Raw genomic sequence first — 17,120 nt, forward strand, 5'->3', positions numbered from 1 at the left:
GTACTAGGTTACAATTAGGAATAAGAATTTCTAGTGTGCTATTATTGCACAACAGGGTGACTACAGATAACAATAATGTACTATACAATTCTAAAAGCTGGAAGAAAGTATTTTGAAAGTTTTTACCATAAAGAAAATCATAAATGTTTAAGGAGATAAATATTAACTTGACTTTAACATTGAATAATGTACATCAAATGGCATCCCATTAATATGTGTAATATCTGTTATTATGCATCTGTCAAAAATAGATTGAATTTAAAAATAGTTTTGGATCTCTATACAAGAAATGCTGAGAATTTCAAATGAAATGATATTGAATAATAATAATATCTGAATATTCTGGTTAATTTAGAGTAATTCTGAATGCATTAACCATTTTACTTCATTTTATTACCATGCTGGATACAAAGTATTTTGTTCTTCATGACCAAATGTGTTCAATAAAAATATAAAATTACCAGGCTCCATTTTATATTATGATTGTTTCCTTTGTTATCCATTTCCAAACTCTCTCACATCAGTTGCTACTTCTGTAGCAATTGGCAGAAAACTAGCTATGGCTACTTTGGGTTCATATTTATATTTATTATTGTTTATTTGATAATCTTTTTGGCTGAAAGCTGTCTGTAGGCATTAGTAGCAGTGACAAGAAAATTCATCTCTCTCAAAGATGATCCACTTAAACTTAGATTTGAGTTGGTAAAGGATAGACTGCTCTGAAATATAATTCCAAGCAGGATGCATTCTTTTATGTTCTTTGGGATTAAATGAAATTTGAATATGAAACCTATCTGCATGTTGCTCTGGAAAATAGGCAGCCTATCTGTTTCCAGGTATCATTTATGTTTCTCATACACATGAATAACTCAAGGGACAAGCCAAAATGTGTTCAGCCTTTTAAAAACAAAATTTCCAACTATGGGAATTTAGGAAGTGTATGCCACTAGGCATTATAATCTCTTCCACTGCTTCACTGTCTACATATAATCAACACTAGTATTTTAGGAATTTATCTCTTAAATATCCCCAAATATACAGTTAGTCTTTATGTTTATGTTTCTTCCTTAGGGGGGGAGCCACCCCCATCTCTTTTTTTTCAAATAGTTTACTTTTTAGTTATAGTTGGACACAATACCTTTATTTTATTTTAATGTGTTGCTGAGGATCTAACCCAGGGCCCCGCATGTGCTAGGCAAGCACTCCACTGCTGAGCCACAACCCCAGACCCACCCCCATCTCTTAACAAAACCATTCCACTCTCCTGGTAACAAATCACCATGCTTTCAATCTTCCCATTCTAAAATATTTTTCATTGATTTTTCTAAAACAAAAATTTGATTATGCCACCTCCTGCCTTGCCTTAGGGTTTCCCACTTTCTACTGAATTAAACTCAAGTGTTTTAACAAAACAGGCATGGCTAGGCCCCATGGTGAATGCCTGATATACCAACAACTCAGGAGGCTGAGGTAGGAGGATCACAAGTTCAAAGCCAGTCTCAGCACCTTAGCAAGACCCTTTGCAACTTAGTGAGATCTTGTCTCAAAATTTTTTAAAAATAAGAAATGAATTAAAAGACTAGGGATGTATCTCAGTGTTAAAATGCCCTTCGGTTCAATCCCCCCCAAGCACCAAAATATTTTTAAAATTAAAAAAAATAGTAAAGGATGCAAGCTCAACCCTTATCTCTTGTCACGCTACAATTCCATCTCTGTATAGTAATATGCCATGTTCTAATCATACTAAACTGCTTATATTGTCACACATATTAATTCCCTCTCTCACAGCCAGAGTTTTTCCCATGCTAGTCTCTTTGCCTGGAACACTATTTACAAACCCACACTTATTTTTTCTGATGCAAACTCTTACACCTTCAGGAAACATCCTCTCATTTCCAAAAATTGTTTTTAATACACCTCCTTAGCTTTAACATAGCACTTTGAAATTCCTTGATTATACTACTTAAATTCACTATATTTTAATTGTCTTATTAATTTGTCTAGGTTTTTTTCACCAAACTGTAAACTCCATGAGAATTGTTTCACCTTGTTAATTTTTACATATTCAATGCCTACCATGATTCCAAATAACTTTCTGTTGTTGAGAGAATGTGTTAACATAGGTAACAGACATGAGCAGGAATGAAAAAGTGGAATGGTTGTTAAATGGTCACAGACTCAAAACTGACACAGGGGACTCAATACTTATCATGCCCTGACTTTGCTAGCAGATTACAACAACAGAAGGAAATTCTACCTCATATATCTCTGAGAAGGTACAATCCATTACATACATGTTCTCAAGATTAAGAAGGCAAACTGTAGAGGAACATAAATTCCCCCTCCCCTGCTGTGGATGGGACTATTGAAGAGAACCATCTAGGAGGGTAGGAGGGTGATGTAAGAGCCTACCAATCTCCTCCACATTCCACAGAAATGCCTATCATCCTCTTCCACGGGTTAACAGACATAATCATGTTTTCAAGAAAACATTTGTGCACAGAAGCAACTCCAAGAGTCTAGTGGCCACTATATGGCCTTCTGCTGGTGATGCTAAACCAGAAAATGCAAGTGCACAGACACATACCATCACTTGTCACATGGAGCATACCTATGACTGCACAAACGTTAGGCTGAAAAGGAGTGGTTACCTATTGTGTCAAAGTTTTCTGCAATTTCGAGATCCCAACCACTATTCAAACAAAAGCCCCAAAGCCCAAATTGGTCTTTTACCAATTTGGTGACTTTGCTCTTAGAGGTAAACTTTTGCTTTGGCTTTGTGATAAACTCAGTTTAAGTGCCACTTTTATCACAGTAATTTTGTTACTGCACCAGGATAGTGCCATAATCTTAGAAACTACATACAAGAACTAAGGACCACTCTGTTATCAACACTGAACACAAATTAACATATGGTTCCCCTATGCTTTATCCACAAAATATTACTTCAGAGACTCTGTGGTCACGTGAGCAATCTGAAATGCATAAGCTTTTATGTTTGGTGGAGGAGGACTAACACTTGGATTGCTTTGAAGATCCAGGGACTCAACCTATTAAAGTGATATTAAAGTTATATATAATGTTGAGAGCCGCAGCCGAGTCGGGATGGCGCCTGACGTTTTGACAGGGTGGAGTTCGCGGAGTTCCTGGAGTTCAGGTGGAGTTCTCGCAGAATTCCTAGAAAGTTCGTGTAGCTGGAGTTGGCAGGTAGAGTTCCGGTTGAGTGCTCGGGAAGTGCCGGAGGTGGTGGTTGAGCTCTCAGGGAATTCCTGGAGAGCTCACGTGGTGCGGAGTGTGTTCTGAAAATAAAGATCATTCCTGCTTGACTTGTGGCTCATGAATTGAGCCCAGCCAGACTGTGGAATTTGGTGGCCTGTACGGGGAACGAATTAGGGTAAGTGATAAGGTAAACTGCTCACCCCTGAGGGCAGGGAGAGAGGATGGGTAGCCATTTTAAGATTCTTCTTCCCTTTGTTTTGCTTTTGTTTTAAGTTGCCTGTCCCTGGAGATGGGTGAGATGGAAGAAAAACTGCTCACCTCTGAGGAAAAACTATTTGTGTCTGAGGAACAGATAGGGAGAAAGGAGGGATGGACATTTCAGGAGGATAGAAAGGCTGATATAATGAATTTTTGTTCCATTTTTGTTTCATTTTGTCTAGGTTTTCTTTTGCATTATCTTAGTGAGGGGTATCTTCGTCACAGAAATATGGAATTAAAAATTAGTAAGAACCTAACAGAAAGGGCATTAAGTAAAGTGCTAGAGGAAGGAGGCATCTCAGTAAAATCAAGAACAATTAGGGCATACTTTAAGACGATACAAAGGTGCAGCCCATGGTTCATTAAATATATCACAATGGATCCATCATGGTGAAGATTTAAAAAAGATACAAAAGGAAAGCCCATGAACTCTGCCAGTTGGCACATTACCATTATGGACATTGGTACAATCGTGTTTGCTTAGTCTAGGAGAAGACATCTTACATCAAGTCAAAGAGGAAGTCTCTCGAGTTAGTCAGACAAAGGAAAAAGGTCTAGAGGAGGAAGGGCTATCAGGGGAGAAGTTACAACAGTAGGCTGCTACTAACACCTTTCTATCATCAGAGGGTATAAGTGTCCAACCAACAGCTCCACCTATGGAGACAACATATGCTGGGGGGCCCCCAACCCCCATAGTTGATAGATGGGATCCTGAGACAGGACCTCAAAGATTAGCATGCCCTGTATTTGAGGTAGGAGGGCAGTGAATTCACCATGCTTTAGATTTCAAAACAGTGAAGCAGCTAAAAGAGGCTGTAACAACCTATGGTCCTCAAGCACCCATCACTGTAAGCATGGTCGAATCAATTACCAACTTGAACATGACGCCAGCAGATTGGACAAGTAGGTGTAAAGCTGTGCTAAATGGAGGACAATATCTGTTATGGAAGGTTGCCAATGAGGAATTTTTCATGGAGACGGCTAGGGGAAATGCAGCAGCCAGTTATCCTCAGAGAAATCTAGATATGTTGTTAGGAAAAGGACCTTATGGGGGTCAGCAGCAACAAATTGGATATGATCCTGCTGTATACTCACAAATTGATGCAGATGCGATTAGGGCATGGATGACTTTACAAGGACACTGAGATTTACAAGGTAAATTATCTAAGGTAATACAAGGAGCTAATGAACCTTACGCTGAATTTGTAGATAGGCTTATTCAAACAGCTACCAGAGTTTTTAGGGATACAGAACAAGCAATGCCATTAATTAAACAGCTAGCCTATGAACAAGCAAACAGATGGTGCAAGGAGGCCATTAGACCATGGAAACATGGAGATTTAAACACATATATCAAATTATGTAGAGACATTAATGAAGAAGGGCAAGTCTTGGCAGCTCCAGTACAACAGGCTTTAGATGCCAGGCCAAAAACAAACACAATTGTGAACAAACAGGACCTTTTAAAAGGAATTGCTCCACAGGAGGAGGGTTTAACACAACTAGGTATTAAAGGGGTACAATACCAGGTATTTGCCCACAATACCATAGAGGGAGACATTCGGCTAATGAATGCCGTTCTCAAACCACCATAGAGGGTACTCCGTTATCAAAAAACAGACAAGGACCAGGTGTTAACACGATATTGTGGAGAAAGGCATTGGGCTCCATTGCCAAAAATCGGACAGGGGGGCCCAATGCTCCAGGGCCCACGACCACAAATATACGGGGTACTGGAGGAAGCCAGCAACACCATCAGGGTAGTGCCCAGGACACATTGTCCATTAAATCCCTCACTAGACAAACCAGAGGGAGCACAGGATTGGACACTGCGGCTCCATCAAAGCAGTACTGACTCTAGAGATGGGAGTTCAAATCATTCCCACAGGGGTAAAAGGGCCTCTTCCCCAAGGAACAGTTGGCATATTATTGGGACGCAGTTCTTCTACTCTAAAAGGACTTATGATAAGTCCTGGGGTAATTGATCCCGATTATGAAGGTGAAATAAAAATTATAGCCAGTTCTCCAAGGGGTATATCAGTAATTTTACCAGGAGATAGAATAGCACAGTTATTAATAATACCCAGCCTACATGATAAATTTTCCAGTCATACTGTAGAAAGAGGTTCCAGGGGATTAGGCTCCACAGGTGTAGATTGGGATTTCTTTAAATTTAGATTCTTGCCCCATGCTAAAACTAAATATTCAAGGACATGAATTTAATGCACTACTGGATACAGGAGCAGACCTTAGCATCATATCTCTTCAAGAATGGCCAAAACATTGGCCATTACAACAAGCCACTCAAACGCTTCGAGGCCTAGGAGTGGCAAATAATCCCCATAGAAGTGCAATGGTATTAGATTGGAAGGATCCTGAAGGATGTAAAGGAAATATACAGCCATATGTATTGGATCATCTTCCTATAAATTTATGGGGACGAGATGTCCTAGATCAATAAGGACTAACATTAACAAATAACATCAAGGATTGGAAGAAAAAGGACAAAGTATAGTGGCACCAATACACATAGATCAAGAAATAGATAGACATGGATTGGGTTTTCAGGAGGGGTCACTGAGACAATCAAAATTACTTGGAAATCAGAAAGACCAGTATGGGTTCCTCAGTGGCCCCTGAATAAAGAAAAGATAAAAGCACCGCATGACCTGGCCAAACAACAATTAGCAGAGGGACATATAGAACCTTCCGTATCTCCCCATAATACTCCCATTTTTTTCATCAAAAAAAATCTGGTAAATGGAGATTATTACAAGATTTAAGAGCCATTAATAATGAGATGGTTATTATGGGACCTGCTCAATTGGGGATTCCTCAATTGTCTGCTTTGCCAAAAACCTGGTATGTTTTAGTTATAGATATTAAAGATTGTTGTTTTTTTTCTATTCCAATTCATCCTGAGGATAGTCCACGTTTTGCATTTACTATCCATGCACTGAATTATGAAGGTCCTGATCAGAGATATGAATGGAAAGTACTCCCTCAAGGGATGGCTAACAGCCCAACTATGTGTCAAATTTATGTTAACAAAGTAATCCAGCCACTTAGAAATCAAAATCCTGAACTACAAATATTTCACTATATGGATGATGTATTATTAGCACACAAAACTAAAAACACATTGCTAGAATGTTATGCCACACTTACAAACTTATTAAAAAATTATAATCTAGAGATAGCAATAGATAAAGTACAATTAAATTTTCCAATTAATTATTTAGGAGTTCTATTATCCTCAACCATGGTCCATCCACCAAAAATTCAAATATGAGTAGATCAACTCAAATCACTTAATGACTTTTAAAAGTTATTAGGAAACATAAATTGGATAAGGCCTTATCTAGGCATACCAACAGTAGAGTTGGGACATTTATTTGATATCCTAAAAGGTCCATCAGATCCAAGTTCACCCTGAATGTTAACGCCTGAAGCAAGAAAGGCATTAAAAATCATTGAAACATATATGGAAAATATGCATTTGGATAGAATTGATATAAGTTTGCCTTTATTATTTACTGTACTACCAACAAAAAAAATATTCCTACAGGAGTATTTTGGCAAGAAGGTCCACTATTATGGATACATTTATCTTATTCTCCTAACACTATTCTTACGAGGTATCCTGAGGCCGTAGGACAATTAATACTCAAAGGAATAAAAGGAGCAAAGGGAGTGTTTGGAATTTCTCCCAATAAAATTATTACTCCATATACTATGGATCAAATTGATGAGTTAGTTAATGAGTTAAATACTTGGGCAATAATCATGTGCAAATCTAAGGTTTTTTGATAATCACTTACCATCTAATCCTTTGTTGTCTTTTTGGTCATCGAATCCTGTAATTTTTCCAAAAATGACAAGAAAAACACCTATCATGAATGCTCCAAATATATTCACTAATGGGTCAAATAATGGTACAGCAGCAATAGTTACACCTGATCAAACTTTTACATTTTTAGTACCCAAACAATCAGCTCAAAAGGTAGAGCTTAATGCAGTATTACAAGCTTTTGTGATGTTTAAAGATTCTGTATTTAATTTATTTTCTGATAGTCAGTATATAGTTAATGCTATAGTATCCCTTGAAGATGCTGGTAGGATTTCCCCTCCCTCTACTGTTTTCTCTTTGTTTTCCACCATACAAAGTCTAATCTGGGACAGAAAAGATCCATTCTTTATATCAGGGGACATACAGAATTGCCTGGAGCCCTTAGTTCGGGCAATGATATAGCAGATAAAACTACACATGACATACATATTTTCTCTACCCTGGAAGAAGCTACAAATTTTCATAAAAGGTTCCATGTCAATGCTAATACTTTACAAAAGCATTTTAAAATAACTAAGGAACAAGCTAGACAAATAATAAAACAATGTCAAAATTGTGTGACCTTTTTACCACATGTTAATCTTGGAATCAATCCTAGAGGACTGATACCTAACCATATTTGCCAGATGGACGTCACACACTTGCCAGAATTTGGAAAATAAAATATTTGCATGTTACAGTTGATACTTCTTCTGGATTTTTGATGGGCTCCCTTCATGCCAGAGAAAAACCTGAAGATATTATAGCTCATTGCTTACAAAATTTTGCCATTGTGGGTGTTCCAAAACAGTTAAAAACAGATAATGGCCCTGGTTATTCTTCTACCTCTTTTAAATAATTTGCTCATCATTTGTCATTACTCATATAACAGGAATCCCATACAATCCACAGGGACAAGGCATAGTTGAAAGAGCTCATCAAACTATTAAAATGTACTTATTAAAGCAAAAAGAGGGAATTGGGAAGGGGTATATATCCCCCAAAGATAAACTTAAAATAACCCTTTTTACTCTTTTTAAATTTGGATTCATCAGGGCTTAGTGCTGCAGAAAGGCATATGTGGCCAAAAAATGTACATAAGCCCAAGGTACTTTGGAAGGATATTCTAACAGGACAATGGAAAGGTCCTGATCCAGTGATTGTCTGGAGTCGGGGGTCTGTTTGTGTGTTTCTACAGGGAGAACAGCAGCCGATTTTGATTCCAGAGAGATTAACTAAAGTGATTTCTACATACCAAAAAGAAGATGATTTGGCTAAAATCCATAACAGCTGATATCCAGAACTCCAGTTTGGCTATACTTACATCTGCGACAGTGGTTCTCCCACACCTGGAGGCTAATGAAACCAGGATGCTTTTTCAATATCTATTATTGCCCTTTTCCACATCATGAAGTTCTATTTTGTTTTTTGAGCTCATACAGACGTAGGTTAATGTTTTGCTGATCAGTTCTATTTTTTGACTATGGAGTTTTTAAACATTACAATGGAGATTTCACCTGTAAAAAGTTACAAGGCCTTTACTATTATGTTATGTGTTGTATTATGTGTGCATACTTGTGTTTTGAGTTGTATGTCTGTATGTGCATATGTCCATATATCATATATGATTAGTGCTCATGAAAAATTATTACTCCATATACTATGGATCAAATTGATGAGTTAGTTAATGAGTTAAATTTTAGTTAATGAGTTAAATTTTTTTTCTTATTCATGTGATTTAAATGGTTTAATTTAAATGGGGTAAACAGCTGTTGAGGATTGTTTTAAAATGTGAAAAAAAGGAGGTTAACAGATCTGTTTGTTTACTTTCACGTTTCCTTTTCATTATATTTAATAATTCTGTTCAGGATAATGTAAATTGCTCATAAAATTGCTTTCTTTTAGTACCTGCTGGAATGTTAAATAATTTTTTCTTTAGCCATCATTGCCAGAATTCCTATCTTCATCCCAGTGCCGGTGAAGACAAAGATAAAACCAAATTACAGCTTCTGCAATAGCTATCACAACAAACTGTATGCATCAATGAATAATATAACTCAACAAGTGATGCTCAATTAAAAAGTCGATTTGCTTTGGGAGGAAATGGACATATTAATGGATTCCTCTGCTTTGAACTGCCTGCAGAACTTGCCTGGACTATATATCACTTGTATGCATTGTGAACTATCTGTTGGTGCAGCGACTTGTGGTAGTGCCGGGGTATTTTTGCTGATGGTGTCATCGGTGGTACAATTTTTCCAAAAGGAGCCGTCAATTGGCTTAGTGTCCTGGCATCTTGTATCCTCCTCCCTTCTGCTTTTGATGGTCGTTCAGCTAAAATTTGGGGGCCAACAGAGGTGAGGCAAAGAACCTTACCCCCCCTACTGGTAAAAATGCCTATCCACAAGTGTGGCTGTATGCTGGACCGGTAGTCAGTGACGGGTAAGATCCAATTGCAATGGTACCAACCTAAGACAGGAGGCTGACGCCTTGAGGTCAGCTCATCCTATGATGGGTAAGGACCATATGTAGTATTGGACAACCTAAAACAGGCACCGTCCCTAAGCCACATGCTTGTTTTTTAATTAAACAGATAGTGGAAGATGTTGAGAGCTGCAGCCAGATGTTGAGAGCCACAGCCGGATGTTGAGAGCTGCAGCCGAGTTGGGATGGCGCCTGGTGTTTTGCCATGGTGGAGTTTGCGGAGTTCCCAGAGTTCTGGTGGAGCTCTCGCGGAATTCCTAGAAAGTTCGAGTGGGTGGATTTGGCAGGTAGAATTCTGGTTGAGTGCTCGCGGAAGTTCCAGAGGTGGCGGTTGAGCTCTCCAGGAATTCCTGGAGAGCTCGCATGATGCGTGTGTTAGGTGTGCGGCATGGGTGCTAAAAATAAAGTTTGTTCCTGCTTGACAGGTGGCTCGTGAATTGTGCCCAGCCAGACTGCAGCAATATAAAATTATGTTAAATATATTACATAATATTGTTTTATACCTTGGTATTAAAATTATATATAAACATCTCTCTCCTTCATCTTTTTTTCCTTTCATTAGTAGAATAAAGCATCCACGAAGCTTTAAAATTGCACTTTTTTTCCTTTATTGCTAGTGTTGGGTAAATTTAAAACATCCTGTTGAGGCAGAAAATTTTCTCTAGAAGGTATAGAAAAGAAAACCATTTTAATATTGAATAAGCCATAAATTAGATTTCAAGTGCATCACAGACAATCTGCTAGCAGATTACAAAGACAAAAACATTACCTCGTATATCACCAGGCAGGAACCAATCCATTATATACATGTTCTCAAGATTAAGGATACCTTGTCTTACCATAAGAGGACATTACGACTCTATTTGTTATGCATTCTTTCATATTTCACCCCAAATTGACCTGCCAATTAAGACAGTCATTTTTGTTAGCTAATTTCCTTTTGTGTGAAGGACTAAAAGAACTTCTATCAGTAGAACAAACATTTGGTTACAGCTTACAGAAAAGTATTCCTGTAGTGAGATAGGAGCACTATATTTCTTGATGTTTGTATTTGAAAGAAATGGTCTCCAGACCCTTAAGAAAAAACACTCCAAAATTGTAAAGCTAGCAAGAGGTTTATCTAGACTGTCAAAATACCTTTACGTATCAGGTACCGAAATAGAATTAGATAGGAAGTATTAGTTTTAGTGTTCTATAGCACAGTAAGGTAACTATAGTTTATAATAGCTTAGGTATAATTTAAATAACTATAAAACAAGCGTCTCTAGGTTCTCGACACATGGAAACAACAAATGTTTGAAGATATGGAAAAACTAATTACTCTTGTTTGAACATTATGCTTTATGTACATGTATCAAATTCTCACACTATAGCCCATAAATATTTATAAATATTGTCAATTAAATAAAAAGATATCAAAAGTTTAGAGGAAAGATTCACAAACAGTAGTTTTCTCACAGAAATGTGCTGAGAAAGGACATTTATTTATTACCCCAAAAAGTGAATTTTTTTTAGCAGTGTGAGAAATTTCCAAATTAAAAAAAAAACTTATTTACACTTATACCTATCAGCCCAAATAGGTAAGGTTTTATCCCTACATGTTGTAAAGCCCTCCCTAATAGTCATATTAGGAATCCATGCTGCCTCTTGGTTAAGAAGTAGGATTGTTGGCTCTGTATTCCTTATTATTGAAAGAATATACTGATAAAGCTAAACCAATGGCATTAAAAACATATATGTTGATAAGATTCCTAGATTGTATAGCTGGCCCAGACATTTTCACTGAACTCAAGACTCGTATACACAGAATATATTAAAATATTGAATGATCAGCAGTGCATGGATTTTGGCCAATCAGAAGCAATGCAGCCTATATCCAATATAGGTGTGCTGTTTAAATGCAACTGCCTCTCGAAATTTCCACCAAATAACTAACAGCCGTCCTAAATATGATTTGTCCCAAATTTCTAGACATAAACTACTACTACCATACTCCTCCTCCATCAGAAAAGACTACTCTGTTCTTTTAGCCGCTTGGGCCAAAAACTAGGAATCATTACTGACTCTACTCTTTCTCTTATATTCCAATTCTGGCTTATCAGGAAAAGTTGTTGTCTCAAATATAAAAATGTAATTCCAAATATAAATATTTCCTATCACTTCCCTTGTAAATGCTCAACAAAAAATGACCAACAATTTCTTTTTTACTGGACAATCACAAAAGCCCCCTTACTGATCACACCTTGTGATCCTACATTCTCTTCTCCACACAAAAGCCAAAGTAATTCTTAAAAATCCCAAGTCAGATCATGTTTCTCCTCTACTTAAACCTCCAATGATTTCACATTTCACTATAGTATAAGTTGGTCTTTCAATTAGCTATTTTTTTCTGTCTCTAATTATTCCCCTAGCTATTGAAATATCTTGCACTTCCTTCACCATTTCTAGAAGCATTTTAAAAATGTTTTTTTCTATTGAGACATAATATACATACCATAATATTTACCATTTAACATGTACAACTCAGTGGTTTTTTTTATTAAATTCCCAAAGTTGCACAAGCACTACCACTTTATAATCAAAAATCTTTTTATTACCCCAAAAGGAAACCTTATACTCATTAAGCAGTCAATTCCCCATTCTGCCCTCTCCTTAGGCACTGGTAACCATTGTTTACATTCTATCTTGATAAATTTGCCTATTCCAGACAAATGAAATCACACAATATGTGGTCTCTTATGAATGGGTTCTTTCACTGAACTTAATGTCTTTGAGGTTTGTCCATATTACAGCAGCTATCAATATTTCATTTCTTTTCATCAGTGAAAATATTCCATTGTACAGACACTTAAGGATTTGTTTAGTCATTAAATTGATAGACAGGAACTTCAACTTTCAAGTTTCTAAAGTTTAAGTTTAAAATTAGTGTATCAACAATTAAAATTGGTAATGAATGTCAATATTATAAATGGTGTAAAAAGAATGTTATATAGAAATGATATGTAAATTACTTTCCAGCAAGGGTTTTTTAACTAAGCCTCTGGCTTTCATTTTATTAAATATGTAAATACAGTATCTTCATCAATCTCTTACCTCAGAGAACTTGGTATCTGGAGGTATAGTTATCCAGATTCTTAGGACAACAGTAGAGTTTTCAGTCTGAGCCAGTAAGAGCAGCATACCATAGCTATGACAATGGATCAGAACATTAAGTCATCACTGTTGAAAATCCAGCTGTTGGGGAATGGTTTTCCAAAGGATATACATTTTTTAAATCTGTGAAAGACACGACTCAGCCAGGCACTCAACCCTGTGACAGACTAGTGAGCTGTGTTCAAATATGACTAGAATCTCTGAGAGGTCTTTGTGACATCACAGCACTCAGGAGTACCAACATTTGGATCTCACCAGCATAGTAATCAGTTTGTGTGTCCTTTACCCTTGGAGGATAAGCCTTAGTTGGGAAAGGCTCTGGGATATGACCATCTCCTCCTACTTTCAGGGGCTGTCTGGTGATCTTTTAGACTTGAAGAGACTTTACTTATCCATACTTGCTTAGACTTTGCCCAAATCTAACTTTGACTTGACATGATTTCCATTTTTATAGATGTAATTAACATACTATGAAGTTCACCATTTAAAGGTATATAATTTCTTAGTTGTTACTATATTCACAAGGTTATACAACCATCACCACTATCTAAATTCAGAATATTTTCATCATTTATTTTTTTTAAAGCCCATACCTGGTAACAGTCATATTTAGTGCTCCTCCTCCCCAGGCCCTGGAAACCACCATCTACTTTTTTCTGATGTTGCCCATTCTGGTTATTTCATATAAATGGGATTATGTAATATGTGTCCTTTCATATCTTCTTACACTTAGAATAATGTATTTGAGATCAATTCATGCTATGGTACTCATCAAACCTCATTCTTTTATAGCTGAATAATATTCTACTGTATGGGTAGACCTCATTTTGTTTACCTTTTTAATCTGTTGATGGAAATTTGGTTTGTTTCAACTATTTGAATATTATGAAAACTACTACTTGAACATTCGTATAAAAGTTCTTGTGTGGCAAAAGCTTCACATTTTTTCCCCAGTACCTCCTATCAGCAAGATATATTCTGACAATCCCAGTCAAAATTTTGACATTTTCTCCATCTTCTGAAATTGTCTATAGTATCCTTCTCTTCATATAACTGATAACAATTTGACTATTGAATAAGAGCCTTTATCCACTAGAATGAGAACTACATGAGGGCAGAGAAACTTGTCCATTTTATTTGAAACAGACAAACTCAGGTGAGGTTTGAATCTCTACTCTGTTGCTCCTAGCTTATGACCTAAAGTAAGTTAATTTCTTCATGTTAGATTTTTCATGTATAAAATAGGAATTATATATATATATATATATATATATATATATATATATATATATATATATTCTGAGATTTTTGTGAGGATATATGTGGGAAGGATTGTAAAGCATTTATGACAGGTTGACACCTAGTAATAAATCCTTATCATTATCAGCATCACTATAACATAGTATAAAATGTCTCATAATTATCTTTGTTTCACAATAGCATAGGAATTTCAAATTTTCCATCAATACAGAAAACAATGAAAAATTACATACTCTGATGTCAACCAACAGTGGATTCTCAAGTAAAGTATTTCAAATAATAACCACAATAATTTTATCAACTATCATTTAATGAGAAGCAGAGAAGTATGGTAATTAAAAACCAAGTCTGAATCTACACTATGTGGGTTCAAATATTCATTATGTTGCTTAGTAGCTGTGTTACATTCAGCAAGTTATTTAACCTCTCTGTACCTCATTTCCTATAAAATGTGGGTAATACTACCTAGCTCATTGTGTTATTGTAAAAATTATGGAAGTTTATACAAATAATGAGCTTGGTTCAGCACCTGGTACCTAGTAAGTACTCACTGTATTTCAGCTGTTTCTATTAAGTACTATGTTCCAAGCACTATACACAGAGACCTCTACTTTGACTCCACCCAAGTTAACCAAATCACTCAAACACTTTACCTATGCTCTGCCTATAATGGAAAGCTTTATTTCACAGTGCATTTCTCTCTTCCTTACCCAACCTGTCTCAATACAGACTAAAACTCATTTATCTCCACATCTCAAGATCTAGAAGATTGCTTAGACTACAGGATATGGTAGCATCTAGAATATGGTAAGAATTGATAATGCCCAAGGATAGAAAAAGGGCAAAGAATATAGGCCCCTATCAAGCTAACGGTTTTTGCCCCTCTACATAAGAGTCTATTATTTTTCTATTTAATTTATATAAAAAACCTTCTAAATCACATGGCTACCCACATTCTGCCCTCTTGAGTGTTTAGGCTTGAGGGCTAACAAAGGTTCCACCTCATTAGCCATACATACACCAAAAACAGTTAAGCCCTTATGTGCAAGTTTCGTATAAATCATTTCACACATCTAACACTATTTTTATGGATGATCTACATGAACAAATCTTCAGATTTCAATAAACTCATAAATAAATAATCACATCTTCACTAGAAAAACCAGAAGATCAGTCTAAAATTTTAACATAGATTTTGAATTTCTAGGAGAAAGATAAGTTCTCCAGAAAAGAAGAAATGAAGTAAATTAGTTCATTTTTAATAAGAATGGTCAATATTTGTCAGGGTCCTTGCAAGAAGAATGACAAGTCAGGGCTGATTTTCACATGATGGAATCAAAATTGACAGACAATGGAAGTCTGACATCCTTTATTTTTAGTTATAATTTTACATTTCATTTAGGATGTTAGTATCAAACCAGGAAGTTGATAGTACTATAGTAAACTGTAAATCACAAACTAAAATTGTCTTCTGAAGTTTCTATCCCAAATTTGATTCAGATTATAATTAACTGATACAGCATCTAAGCATTTAGTTAAAACTAAAATAAATCATCATTCAGAGGTTTAACATTATTATTTCTCATGAAAAAATGACTGTGACAAAATATTAATAATCAGCAAAATGATTAGTTTCCATGCCTCCAAACAAAATTTTTATATTTTGAGTGATAAACAGGACCAAAAGAAAAAAATGATTTTTCTAGCTTTATCCCCAGAATAGGTTGCCCTGGTCCCAAGCAATGCCATGGAAACTACCCTTTATATATATATACATATATGAATGAAAGCATGGCCTACTTTCTGTTATCTTTCAACCTTCAATAAATAATAGTGGTCCAGTAGTTCCAGCATTTCAATAAAGAGAACTTAGGAGCTAGAAATGTCAAACTACAAATAATGTATATATTCAATGGATAGATTCAGAAATGCTGAGAATTTACTTCTTCTTGGCTTTCTTGAACTTCTAAATTCAGCATTATTATCTTTGCTCTGGATATCCATATACTATCCTCTTTGTCTGATTAAATTCTGAAAATTATATGAGATCTAAATCAATTGCCAACAATGGTTGTAATATAAGTTAGAAAGTGATACAGGTTGTGAAATGGTACAATAAAAACATTATTGAAATTTAAATTAAAAAAAAAGACAACTATATCAAGATAATATCTTCTATGTTTCTTTACTATAAAGACATTTGTCAAAGATCCTTCTTTGATTCTTCCAGCCAAAGGAATATATCTTTATTGATATCTCAAAAAATCTGATGTGGACAGATGCTACAGAATAAAGAACAAAAGATGAGTTTGTTATCTCAGCTGAAGTACTGTCCCTACTCTTCTGGAGGGAGGAGATTGGCTATTCTACACACATGTAGGTAAACTAGGCTTCCTCATTGATGCTACAGCTATGGCTATTTAATTCAACTAGTTTTAACAAAGCAACTGTTAATCAAGAGCTCAATAAGTGTGAAGGGAGGTGTTCAATGTTATTATTGGGAAAAGACGTACACAATACTCTTCTTCCCTTATGGAACTTAATTAATTAATTTAATTAAATTAATTAAATTAATTGTGATAACAAGTATATAATGGAGTTAAATAACCAGGCAAATATATATTATTATATTATATAACATATTATTATATTATTATATTATATATTATTATATTATATATATGTCTGAGTGGTACAGAGTATACATTCTGAAGCAGTTCATAGGAGGAAGAACCCTGGTAAGTTGGAACACTCAAGGGAGACTTCTAAAAAGAAATGGAATATGAGCTGAGCATTAAAATACAGAAAATTTGAATCACATCTTATTTCACAACATCATGTCTATTAACTGTAGATAGGGGAATAGTAAAAATAAATATAAATAAATATTTCTGATACTCCTTGTTTTGAAAAGTAA

This window comes from Urocitellus parryii, chromosome X (genome assembly GCF_045843805.1).
Source record: "Urocitellus parryii isolate mUroPar1 chromosome X, mUroPar1.hap1, whole genome shotgun sequence".
NCBI classification, from domain to species: Eukaryota; Metazoa; Chordata; class Mammalia; order Rodentia; family Sciuridae; genus Urocitellus; species Urocitellus parryii.